Source organism: Cyanistes caeruleus, chromosome 10 (assembly GCF_971803275.1).
Source record: "Cyanistes caeruleus chromosome 10, bCyaCae1.hap1.1, whole genome shotgun sequence".
NCBI lineage: Eukaryota > Metazoa > Chordata > Aves > Passeriformes > Paridae > Cyanistes > Cyanistes caeruleus.
The window spans coordinates 19,156,930-19,170,174 of NC_141710.1; the positions used below are offsets into that span (position 1 = coordinate 19,156,930).

At 40.3% G+C, this 13,245-nt stretch overlaps 1 protein-coding gene across 1 annotated transcript in view; it reads left to right on the forward strand.

The window, feature by feature from the left end:
* The window catches only part of LOC111933206 (uncharacterized), a 105,218-nt gene that overhangs the window by 14,010 nt on the left and 77,963 nt on the right, over positions 1 to 13,245 (forward strand). The window lies entirely within an intron of this gene.

The window sequence follows — 13,245 nt, forward strand, 5'->3', positions numbered from 1 at the left end:
TCTCTCAGAGACTGCTGAAGAAATATTTTCAGTGGCTATTTTATTTCAGGTTTATATTGGAGTCTGCCCTTCATAACATCCTCTTGAATCCAGAGCATTGCCATAGAGCCAGTCCTGAAGGACTAGATGGATCACTTTAATAAAATAATGACATTTCCCTTAAACCTGTTAGGAAGAAGGATATTGTTTTGGGGCAATGATTTTTTTTAAAGCTTTAGGACAACTTTCAGTGTTGCTTACAATCCTGTGTTTCTTCCCATGGGATTTCTCATTTGAACACTTTCAAATATATGTGAAGGCCTTCCCACAAATGTGAATAAGCTAAATGTGGATTCATTCCCAGTTCACCACCTGAAGTGTGGCATTTTCTGCCTTTTGAGCTGGTCTTCCAGTTGGCCACAGGAAGCATCACAATCGAGTATTAACTTTATTGTCTTGAGAAATCATCTCTCTTTAACACTTCCAGTGTCCAGTATCTTAAAAGCTTTTTCTCACAGCTAGATTCCCAAGCTGGTGAATCAGATGGAAAAAAAAGAAAAAGAAAAATAAATTTCTTCATTTGAAGCTACATGCAGTCATTGTTTTCAAATACCTTTTATTTTCTGATGTGTTCATTTGCAAGAATGTATAGATTAGATCATAAAGGAAAATAGGAATGCTTGTGCTTGGTTGGAATACACTGCTTTGCCTGGCAAATCATAAACATCCTGTTATCTTGCTGCAATTGGTCATTTTGTTTGCTCCCTGATGTCTGGAGTTTTGCTGTGGCAGCAGCTGAAGCTTTGTGCTTCATATCCTTGAGCTTCTGACAGTAAATCACGAAGAACCTCAGAAGCAGCAATGGTTTGTGATGCACAGATGAGCCTGGTGGCACAGTTTCACAGAGACAGGAATCTGAGAAAAATAAAGTCCTTAATGCCAGGCAGTGTCAAGCTAGGACATACACACAGAGCTGCTTCATTCAGCTAGATTGTTGTATATTACTGTCTCAATAGATATGCATTGAGGTTTTAAGTTTCCTGTGGCTGTGAGGAATAGGTGGGAATGGCAGCTTGGGGAAGTGGCCTCAGCTGGCAGAGCAGAACTCAAATGTGCTGGTGCTGGAGCACTCACTCGCATGAAAACTGGGATTTGAGACAGATATGGTGGAACTGCAGCTATGAAAACGTGTCTAGATATTTTTCACTCCTTGCAAGAGACAGAAAAAAAGCTTTAACTGGGCCTTGGGTGTTGCAAGTTTGCACTCAAACTCCTGAAAGTCCCTGAACTTGGAAGGACTCAGCATCTCAGAATAATAGTTTGAATGCAAATGTTGGCTTCAAAAAAAGCTGCTCTATTTTGCTCTGCTTCAGAGCTTAGGCTGGTTTGAACACATTCTAAAAATGCCTTTTTGAGGCACACCACAACCAGGTCAGCAGGGCTGTGGCACTGCATGCAGAGAGCAAAGCCTAATACTCCAAAGAAAAAGACTAAAAATTTCCTTGGTGGAGAAAAGTGTATCATCACCTACTCAACATGAGAGAGCACATTCATAAGGAGAGGGAAGCTGGTGCCTCTATCAAAGATGAGGCTGTAAGTGAGGCTTACCCCTTTTAGCTCAAGGTAGCAAGTACCCTATGAGAAATCTTTGCCATGGACTTTCCTTTCAGGAGTTCCCTGGTCATGTAAAAGGGAGGACTAGGACCCTGCTCTAGTACCTTAGTGATTTACATGAGACTTGGAATAAAATTTTGGGCAGTCCTCAGTTGCTTTCAACACCAGCCATACTGGAATAATTCCTTTGCCCCACCCATATCTCAAACCCCACGCAGAGTTTCTTTGTGTTAGTTTGTATATGCACTGCCACTATTACCAAATCCTCTGAATTCTTGAAAGCTGCTGTTTTTCAATAATCCTTTGCTTGTTTTAGTTTTCAGCCAATGCCTTCATTTTCCATTAATCTGCAATAAACAGCAAGCACATCTCCCAGAAGAAAAAGTAGTCCTTGTCCTATAGCAGCTGCCTGAGAGGAGGCTGAAGGTCACTGCAAATGAGGGATTTGGGGACAGCAGCAAGATATGTGGAGGTGAAATTGGTACTTGAACAGAGTGAGAGAAGAACAGTTTGATCCTAAATCAGTGCTGGCTTGATGGTCTACTTATATTACAAAAAAATCCCTATAAAACAACAACCCAAAATTCGACCTCATGGATTTGTTGTTTAGGACTTCTGCAGTCTTTTGGATAAGGCTAACACAAAGCAGGGGAAGGTGATGCTTGCAAACTCTCCTCCCACTGAACCCTCCCAACAGGCTACTGTTGTGCAGCCCACCTTCACCAGGTAGTCCACTACCCTCAGACTCACTTAATTTTATTTGTTTAAAGGATTTCTGAATCTCAGTAGTTGATTATCCTATCTAAGGTAAGCAGCAATGTGCATGTCATGGCCAAATACCAGAGATATTTTTCTCTATTTCTTAAAAGCATTTTGAATTCTGGATATGTCATTCATTCTGACCACAGTGCTTCCAGACATCCCCTCACCTGAAAATTTAATAGCATACTCCCCATTCCATCACCTTGATAATTAATGAAAATTTTGATAACACTCTGAGATTTGGGACAGGCCCTGCAGCATCCACAAGTAGATTCTTGTGCATTGTGATTGTTCTATGGGGGAACAGTCTTTGGATACAGGCACCCTGTCACCCTCTGCTTTACCTGTCACAGAGAAAAAGTTTACCATTTTCCCTGGTTTGTTCCTGAGACTGGTGAGTGAAACAGCATTGAAGGTCTTGCTTTGAGATTGATGATAGCTACTGTTTTTACCTCCAGAAGGTTTGTTACCTGCTGTAGAAATAAAATACATTTCTTTGCCATGCTTTTCTCTTAACAAATCTACTGCTGGCTGCATCTCATCTCCTTGTTATCTTCCTGATTCTGACAAATGGTTTGATTTGTTTCTGCAGGAACTGGAGTTAATCCGATTGATTTATAAATCTCCCAGCTACTCCTTTTTTCTGTCTTTAAAGAACTGCACTATGCTGATCTTTTTTCAGTCTTTCAGTAGCTTATCCCTCCTCTGTAGGATCACAAAGATGAATGCTAATAGCTCTTTGATAGCTTCCACCAGTTCTTTTGGCAGCCTCGATAGTGTTTGTCAGGCTCTGTCTGTCTGAAAGTTTGCTCATTTCATTACCAACCATTTACTTGCAAAGTAATGTTTTAAATAAAGGTTGATTCAGAAAGGCCACTGAAATTGCAGGACTCTCCTCTGTAGATCGTTTTCATGTGCTCATTGTTGACTTTTTCTTTGGATTTTCTTTTCTTCCTGATGTTACTTGAGTGATTCCTTATTCTTCATATCTTTTACAACTCTTTGCCTTGATCTCTCTGATTTTGTCCATACACTCTTTTTTAATGAATAAACTTATCTTTCTCACTCTTTATAAATTCTCTATAACATTAACTACTTAAATGATCTAAAGGAAAAAAGAAAGCACCCTCTCTCTATGCACTTCTCAAGCCTTTCTTGCACTTTCCTGGGTTGTCCTCATCCCACACCTATTTATGTGAAGCTGCTACTTTTTCTGCCACACTATAGATATTTTCTGATTATTATCCACGGTCTAGCTTCTCCATTCTTCTCCTTCCCTCCAGCCAAGAGTCAAGGGCAACTGCTTCCTGGCTGCCAGACTGGGTGACTTTAGTGCCCAAAAAAACGACAAAACTTAGTGTTTGGCCTTCTCTAAAAATGTCTCCTTGCTCTCACTTTGGCAGAATCTGTTCCCTAAACTGAAATTGAATTTATGAGAATTTTGATGCTTCTAAAACCACACTCTCTAATGGTCTTACTGCTTTTTGAAAAAAATCCACCCAGATCTAATTGCATTATTGGAAATGATTGGAGCACTGTAATATATGGGGGAGAGTTTCTGTGGTCTCTGAGAAATCTTTTATTCAGAAACAGCCAAAAAGACATCTAATGCTTACAGGAAAGATACTTTGAAGAGCTTTTTTTTTAATTAAAGGGAGTGGGAAAGAGTCAGGAGAAGACTAACTGGGATGCATTCAAGAGAGGGACTTGGGCTACGAGGATGGAAACTGCTTGTTGCAAGGCAAAAAAGTATATTTAAAGGTCAGGAAACAATTTGTAGTTCAAGAGCAAAAGCTTCTGAAAGCTCTTAATTCCTGATGTAATTACCCTCGGTGAAGCAGGGCATTAGCACTCCATGTTGCCCTAATTAGTTTACCAGACCACATATTCCAGGTAAATCGTGCTTGCAATTGGCCTGGTGCTTGTTTGTGATTAACAGGCATTCAGATGAAAAATTGAATGTCATATGAGCACTACTCCAAGCTCAGAAAATGTCAGGCAGTCAAGATAGTCAGAAAGCAGCAGCAGCAAAACACCAGGAAAAAAGCATAAGCTGTGCGTAAGAGGAGCCTTCTAGAATTCCTGGCCTAAAATAAGAGGGTATGGAAGCAGAGACAGTCTAGTGAGGAGCTGTAACTTAAAATATTAATACTGACAAAGAACAGAAGAACAACTCCACTTACCTTATCTCAAGCCATTAGCTTTGATTTAGTGCAGCCAGGGAAGCCTTTCGGTACTTTCCGTGCTATCTTCACACTCCAGCTTAATAGCATTTGTTTAAATGAGGAGTGGTCCCTCAAGCAATATTTCTCTTTAAGAGGCAAGTCCCAGCACAGAGTAATAAGCAAACTGGGTACAATATATTTTAAAAGAAGAAATAGATTCTGCCAGCTCAATTTAAGGAAATATTTATTACACACAATTTCTCAACTGTTTTCTGAGTAAGCAATATAAAATGATCCTTATGAACAGCAAAATGGAAGGAAGAAAAGAGTGTGCATCATTATGGGGGGGTTTAATCTTCTATGTGTCTGCCTGTTGTTCTGGATGAAGTCTTTACTTACATGAACTAATGGCACCTACTCTGGATGTCTCAGAAATTTTAGTCCCCAAATGACCTTGTTTTTAACACTGCCATGCACCTACGTCCTCCCTTTCATGTTTTCCTTTCTAATAAATGACAACAAGCTCAGTGACTTTAAGGGAAGGAAAGGGGTGCCAGTCTTGTCTTGTCATGTCCACGGAAATGTTTTCCATCCCATTGAGCTGCAGGTGTGATGACACTTGGCAGAGTGGGAATGGAGCTGCTCTATTTTGCTCTGGCATGGCTGCTTTGGTCCCAAGTGAGTGTGTCTGTTTGCTGTAACTTATTAAAACCCGCATCACCAGCTTCTTGCAGTTCATAGTTTCTTGTGAGTTTTCTGCTGTTTGCCTCCTCTGAGAAGCAAATAGGCCAAGTGTGAAACATGGGCTTAAAACATGTGCATCATGTCAAAGTAGCATAGTTCAACAGCCTCAGAATAACTGCTTTATTTTCCTTCTTTATATAAACATATTAAATTGGTATTGAGTTTCCAGGGCATCATTTTAGCTGTAGCTAAAAATACAATCAGTGCACATTTTGGCAGATTTAACTCAACAAAATTGTTTATATGAGAAATGTTTCCTGCTGAGTGTCACAAATAATAATTTAGTTTAGAATGGGCACCCCACAGATCCAAAAAGCACTGCTGTGGAAGGAAGATGTTGCTCCCTCCCCCCTTTCAAATGTTCTGGTATCTTGCTTTCCTGCCAATGCAAGCCTGGTAATCCCATTGCAGACTCAGAGACAGATATTTTACAACTGCATTATTAAATTAGTTAAGTTAGTTATTTTACCTCCATGGAATTATGACAGAGTGCTCTACCTCTTGTTCCTTTTTGTATTACTTTTATTACTCACAGGGACATCATTGAAGTGCTCAACACAGTTTGTTGGAAATCTATGCAATTTTAAAAAATCCAGTTACATTTGGTTTAAATTCTATTCTTTTTGTTAATGTAATCAGACATCATGTTTGTTTTGCTTATTGGAGAGTGGTTGCTCATCTCAGAGCTTATGGCTTCAAATTGTCACAATTGCCATTTTTTATTTCCTGTGACTTGTTCATATTTTTTATTTCTCTTTTATAGGAAGACTTTCCAGAGTGTTTATCTTTCTTAGCCTAGTTCTTTGTCTAAGAACTTGTGCAAATTGGATAAGGATGAGCAAAAACTGGTCCCATACTGGGAATATATTGGAGAGTGTTGTGAGAAGTTAATACCTGAACCTAGAAAGCTACAATTCCCCTCGATATGCAATGGGACATTGTGTTTGGGACAACAATGGGAAGATCACCTTTCACTGCTGACAGGGGTGCAGCAGGTAGGAAAGGTTGGATGGTTCTTTTAGTGCCCTTGTAAATCATAAACAGATTTGGACACAGACCCTGTTCCTCAAGGCATTGTTGATTCAGTTCTTACTGATCAATCTGGTGCTTCCAAAGGGTGCAGAGAGAGCAGAAAAGCTGCAGGATGCAGCTCCAGGGAGTGGCTGCTGGAAAGAGGGATTTGTTCACATCACTGCTGCCCATCTGGGGTCCTGACTGCCTGCAGGAGCTCTGCTCCTGGGGAGGGGCTGAATGGAGAGAGGACAATAAGTGACCTGCAAGTGACAGGAATTGGTCACACATGGTGATGACAGCAGCCCTGTGCTACTTCATTGACTTCTCTGTTTGTCAGAGAGGCTGGGATGAGGCTATTAACAAACATTTGGTAAAGGAGTATGGAATCCCTCTGGAAAGGGGGTCTAAAGGTGGATTTCACCTTCCTTCTTTCTCTTACAATAAGTGCTATTCCTAGGAAGAGCAGCACTGAGCCATTTAAATAAGGAAATAGGATGTTGTGTAAATAAGGGAGTATTCTTTTTGGAGTTCTATATTTATAAAATTTATATATATTTATAAAATTTGAAGCATTTTATATGATGTATCTAGCAAGCATCAAACCAAATATGAAAGGGAAAAAACTCAAGAATGTTCACATGGATGGCCCCTGGTGCTGCAGGGGAGCTGCAGTCATTGTGTTGGTTGTGCTACAAATACAAAACAGAAAACATACCTTGTGCCTAAAGACCCAATGATCCAAGACTAATGGGGATAAAGAGGGTAGCAGATGCACTGCTGCTGAGCCAGGGTGGTTTCCTGGCTGGTTGGAGCTTCAGGGTGTGTTGTAGCATGGGGATTTTAGGAAGGATTTGAAGGAAGGCAATGACTTGGGCTTGCAAATGCATGTGGGTGTGTATTTCTAATTAGTCCTTAGAAATCAAGAATTGCATTTTGGGCTCCTTAGCTCACAGCTACTTCCCTCAATAATACTGAGCTTTCCCAGGTAAAATAGAGGCTGAATTTGATTGTAATGCTGCTGTACACAGCTCATCATTTCTCAGGTGATGCCATACCATGGTGGAGTTCAGTGAGTGGCCAGAGCCTGGGCAGCACTGGCAGTGCTTATGTGAGATGGGGGTTAACCTGTGTTTATCTTTTATCTTCCCAACAACTCATGTTGCAAAATGACTTCATATCCTCTACAGGGTTAGTGCTGGTTGGGACTTCATAATTACCTGCTTTTCTTTTATTTTTATTTTATTATTTTTGGTCAAAATAATAAAAACCGAAATGAAAAATTTGGGAATGAATAGTGCTGTTTTCAGCCAAAAGCTCCTGGTCAGGATCTGAGAATAGCTATTTTCAAGGGCCCTGGTGGTACATTTCAGTCTGAATCCCTGTGGACCAAGATTCATTTTTCTGTCTTTTCCTACTGAACAACCATGTGAGTTTACATCTGAGAGTCTGTGGCCATGGTGCAAGAAGGAAGATTAAAGCTAGCTCAGAGAGGGGGAAGTGGACACTGGAGACTTATTTCTGTATCCAAACCTTTTGGCTATGGCCCAAAAGCATTGCAACAGAAAATGATTGTCAGCTTTTTAATCATGTTCCTTTTTATTGTGAAGGGAACACCCAGCTCCCATTTACAAAGTTTTCTGGGATAAAAGACATCATTTAAAAAGTCAGACTTAATTAATTATGAGGACTCCAGGCTGGATCAGAAATTGATATACCTTGCAAATGAGAACGAGTTAATGGGAGTACAATTATTGCAGGAAGGCCCTTGGTATTAGACACTGTTTGGATGTCACCCCATCTTGTTTGGAAGAATGTATTCCAAAGGCATTTTGGCAATGGAAAGGAGTGCAGTTCAGTGAAAAAGTGAGACAGATGAGAAAGGAAGAGGTTTCTGAGTAGAGTGAATTTAAATAGTATACCATAATGTGCCAGTAGCACTCAGATTTTAACACTGAATATAATAGCAATATGGCTCTGCTGTGTCAGAGCCATTTTTATATTAAGAGCTTTCAGCTTTTTTGAGAAGTACAAATCACAATTAAAGTGTTCAATTCCCATTTGAGTTCCCTTGTGCTTTGTTTTTCATCACACACAATACTGGGAATGAATTAGATGTCATCCCTCTTCGTGCCTGTGTGGGCCCACAGAGCTTTGTGGAAAAAGCTGCTTAAATTTGTTTGCTGCTGCTGTCCCATGGAACATGGTAATTGAAATGTGGGTATGGGAGGTGTGACAAAAATCTGATACTGTCACATCAAGGCTCCTCTTTAAATAGTTGTCAGAGCAGGGGATGGAAGGGACATTGAGCTGAAGTAAAATGCTGCAGATCACTTTGTGTGCTTTCTGGAGAAGGAGAAATAGGACTTGGTATTTACAGGCCAACTACCTTGATCAGGCTCTCCATACTTTGATCAGTTTCCAGTTCTGCACTTCTTCAAATTCCTGGTGCGAATTATTCCATGACATAAGGAAAATAATCCTCCAAAATGACTTCATTTTTTTCCAGATGAAATAAAATCCCAACACTTTGGAACTTTGGCCAAAGCTTAGCCAAAGTTTAGAGTGACAAAATGTTAACTAGAAAAAAAAACTAGTTGATAGAATTAGCAACTTAGGAACAAGATAGTTTTGAACCAGAATAAAATGGGATCTGAGGGGAGAAATTAATGTCTTGTGGTTTGAACATCAGGCTTTCTTGATCACTGGAAGAATGAATGGATGGAGTGGATGGTATCCTAAAATCTATTTCATGAACGGTGTCTGGGAGCATCTTTGCCCTGCCTCAATAATGGAGAAAAATGGATTCTTGGACCCCAGGATAGGGACAGGAATTGATCTGGAAGAAAGGACAACAGACAAACACACACAGACCTGCTGTGTTGCCTTTGCCAAAGAGATTTGATCAATAGAGTGATGGTCAATAGCTAAAACTTTCTGCAGTTCATGGTTAGGCAGCTTGACTGCTCAGCAGAAGTGGAGTTGGAAGACCCAGCAGAATCTGTGCTTCACTGGAGGAAGTGGTCAGAAGACAAAACCAAGCACCTTAAGACACAGGACTGCTCATGTGTTTGTTCCTGAAAGAGAGAATGTAACCTAAAAACCATCTAAATAGAGAGCTTTGAAGAACAGTTCGTGTGTACCTAATCTACTTCACTGAGGGAAAAAAAAAAAAAAAAGTTTAAATGAGAGCTCTGGCAGAAGGATCTGTTTAGAAATGCTTCTGTGAGAGTGTAAGAGAGCTGCCCAGCACAATGTGGATGTAGGAACCATCCTGCTGCTCACCCTGGACAGGGGGAGGCTTGGGGTGGCCTGCATGCTGCAGAGTCTGTGGTGGTGGGAGAGCAAGCGAGAAGTTGGGTTTAACCTTTAGCTGTGCCCAGCGGTTCCTGCCTGTTTGCATGGGCCAAAATGATTCATTCATTGGTAGGAAGGAAATCTCCTGTGCCCAGTCAGGAGGAGTGTCAGTCAAATGTCTGGCTGGAACACAAGGCAGAGATGTTAAGTCAGTGCATCTCCTGAAATAATTAAGTCCCACTGCTGTCATCCCTGCTCAGATATTATGTAATGGTGCCATGTACTGAGAAAACACTCGCTGGAATTAACAATGCTGAACATTATTTAAAGTGATGAGTGTGGCAGGCAAAAGCTACTCCTCCAAAATAATAAATCATATGATATTTAGCTACCTTTTTCTAGGAAAGGTAAGTTCATCAAGTTTCAGCCCTTCTTGCTGTGTGAGTTGCTTTTGAAGTACTTTTGTGTTAGGAAGAGTAGGCCTATAAATGAGGTACAATGCATTTCTGTGTTTAGTGTATCTTGTGATACGGAGATTTAATGTATCTAGGCTGTAAAGCAACTGATCTTGGGTTTTTTCTGTACCTCATCTATGGTTTTTGCTTTCTTCAGACCCACTTTTGTCTTCCATTTTTTATCCTCATTGCCCTTGCAACTCCATTTCTGAAGGACAGGAGAAGATTTTGATCTACTGGAACATGGTAAGGGAATGCTTTTTCCCACATGGTGCTCAGCATGCAGTGGCACACTTGTGTTTGGCTTGGGCTCCATTGGCTTCAGAGAGACACAGATATGAAGTGAAGAAAGTCCAGCCATTGCTGGGACAGGGCAACACCACCCTGGCACAGTAGAAATGCAGCAATATTCCTGCTGTACTTCCTGTTTGGTTAAATATCAGATGTGTGATGGGGTTTCTCATTCTTTTCCAGATGGTCCTACTAAAAGAAAAGGCAATTTCTGATGCATCAACAGCATTAGATGTGAGATCAGGAGAGACCTCCCTAAGATATTTATAAATATTTGGGTGTTACAAATATGCTGGAGCACACCTGCAGTAAATTTTTTGCTGGGAGGAATGAAATGTTAAAAACATACAAGCAGGAAGAGCACCAAGTACTGCTTTAGGGTATGTGCTTGCCATAGGTATGGCTGAATTACTGCTGTAATTGTTATTCAGCACAGAAATTGAAAATGTTCTTGGGCTGCAAGTAGTCTGACCTGCAGAAGAAACCATATCTCACTGTGATGTGCTGAGAGTTCACTTGGGTGAAAGGCAGGAAGGAGTGGGGCACATCCAGTATTTCACTGTCACTGTCACCTTCCTGGCCTGCTCATGTAACCAAGAATCAGCTGCAGAGTTCCATTAATTCTCAGTTAAAGAATCACTGACATTGGTCTAAAAACTTTTCTGACCAAACGTCATAGGCTGAACTGTTGACATCAAAGTTTAAAACTCCTGTGTGCTGCTGGAAGTGCCTCCAGCTGGCTACTGATGGATTTGGTCCTCTGTTTGCTGTTTCTAATGACACAAGCATTTTTCCCCCTGATGGAGAGACCTCAATTACAGACACATCATCTCCAGGGTAATTAGTTATAAATCATCTTCACTGCATTTCCCTGACACACATAACGTTGTATTTTTACTCTCAAGTTGTTGTGTTTTGGTCAGTTTGACTGAAGCAGTCTTTTAATACTTGAAGGAGAAACCCCCTCCCATCCCAAACATTTTAAAGAATGTTTTATGAAAAGTCCAACAGCCAGATGAGAAAGCCCAGTATTAAGGATGCACATGAACTTTCAGGTCAACTTCTTGCTTCAGCTCTCTTTGGTCACTGATAAATTATGACTTCCTGCCTTCTTCACTTGCCCTAGGGAGATTTACACACTATTTTTTCCACTTCTCACATAGTGTGTGTGGCCTTGAAAATTGCCTTGTAATAACTATCCAAGTGCTGCTTCACTTACTCATTGCATTTCTCTAGGGCTTTCAAAATGTTTTCCAAGCCTCTTATGGATATGGATGAACTCACCTTCCAATAGCAGTTTCCAGAGTAGCAGGTGACATTCCTGCTTTACACCAGGGAAACAGAAGCCCAGAAAGGTCAAGCCAAAAATTCTCATCTTGTAGGAAATGTCACCCAGTCTGGGGTTTCTAGACCAAAACGTAGAAGGTTTTTTCTTCTTCTTTTTCTTCTTTCTTTAAAAAGACATCTTAGCATTTAAAGCACAGCTATAATTGATCTCAGCTGCAGCTGATGACATTCAGCAAGTCCTGCCAACCCAACTGTGAGTGCCCAAGCCCAGGCAGCTGGAAACCAGGAGTGTTCCCCTGTGAGAGGAGTACTTGCCAAATATTGTGAGTAAGTTCTGGGTCAGAGGAGGAGCAGATTTCCATTCTTAGGGGTGGCACTTTAGAGCTGAGCTCTGAGACAGTAATTTTTCCTTCTGATGTTCTCCTTCTCAGTTGTGTCCAGAAGTTAGACACAATGCAGGTTTTCCATGTGGGCAAAAAGTTATGTAGCATTTACTTAAACTTTGAAATTATTCATCTGGGGGTTGTTTTTAAAGAAGTATGGGTTTTACTTTTATTGATCTTCAAATGCTTTGGGACTTGAATTCATGGGATTTGTAAATGTAGGGACAAAACATTTCTGAATTTCTGTCTTCATGGCATGAAAGACATAACATTTGTTCATTGTATTACATGCTGGAGTAAAATCATCTTTAGCAGTATCAGTCTATTAATTTTCTTCATAAAATTAATCAATGTAAGTTGTTTCAGATAGGCCTATTTCTCAGTTTCCCCAGAGATTTCCTGTTCTTTCCTCTGTGCTGTCTGTCACAGGTCACATTAAAAATCAAAAGCAGACCCCAAAGCCACAGGGAGGCACAAGCCACAGAGTTGCAGCAATAATTAAATTTCATTTCAGATGAGGAAGGAGACAAACACAGCAATGCAAAAACCCACCCCTTTCTACACAATAGAAAAATTATTTAGGGAAAATCTTTAGGTTGTGTTTCTCAAAGATTGTTTTAAAAGATCCATTAGTTTTGAATTTGCAAAATCCTGGATGTGACTTAGCCATGTCCCATAATTTAAATGATAATAGATGTTCTGGGCAAGTCTAGTAAAACACGTTTGCATTGGGCTGTGCACACACGTGGAGGTGGTACATGTGCACATATATTTGCCATTATTGATTTTCTTATTGATTTTTTTTCTCTGATGATTTAGCAATATCTAAACGCAGCAAAAATGTGGATAAAATAATTATTGCAAGAAGTCAGTTGTGCTGGAATTTTCAAATCTTTATTAGCAGACAAAATCCCAGAGCATCGTTCTCCCAGATGGGAATGGAAAGGCACAAGGGGTAATTAATCACTGAGGGGCAAAACTGTATTCAGTACTTGCTTGTGCTTGTTCCTGATGAGCCAGCTCAGCATGTGGCATCTTTGCCACATGTTTTGTTTTGGAATAAAGGAGCACAGGATTTGTTAGGTTTTAACACTCAATGATTTTCTTTTTTTAATTAGCTGTAAAGCACTAAGGCACTTAAGATGCAAACTTTAACAATAAACAGGGCTTGCTCTGTATTTATGGCTAGTGAATAAAGATTGTACAAAGGTGGTAACTTTTAATTTGCATTAACCCAGCTTGGCTGTGCAGTAGGTG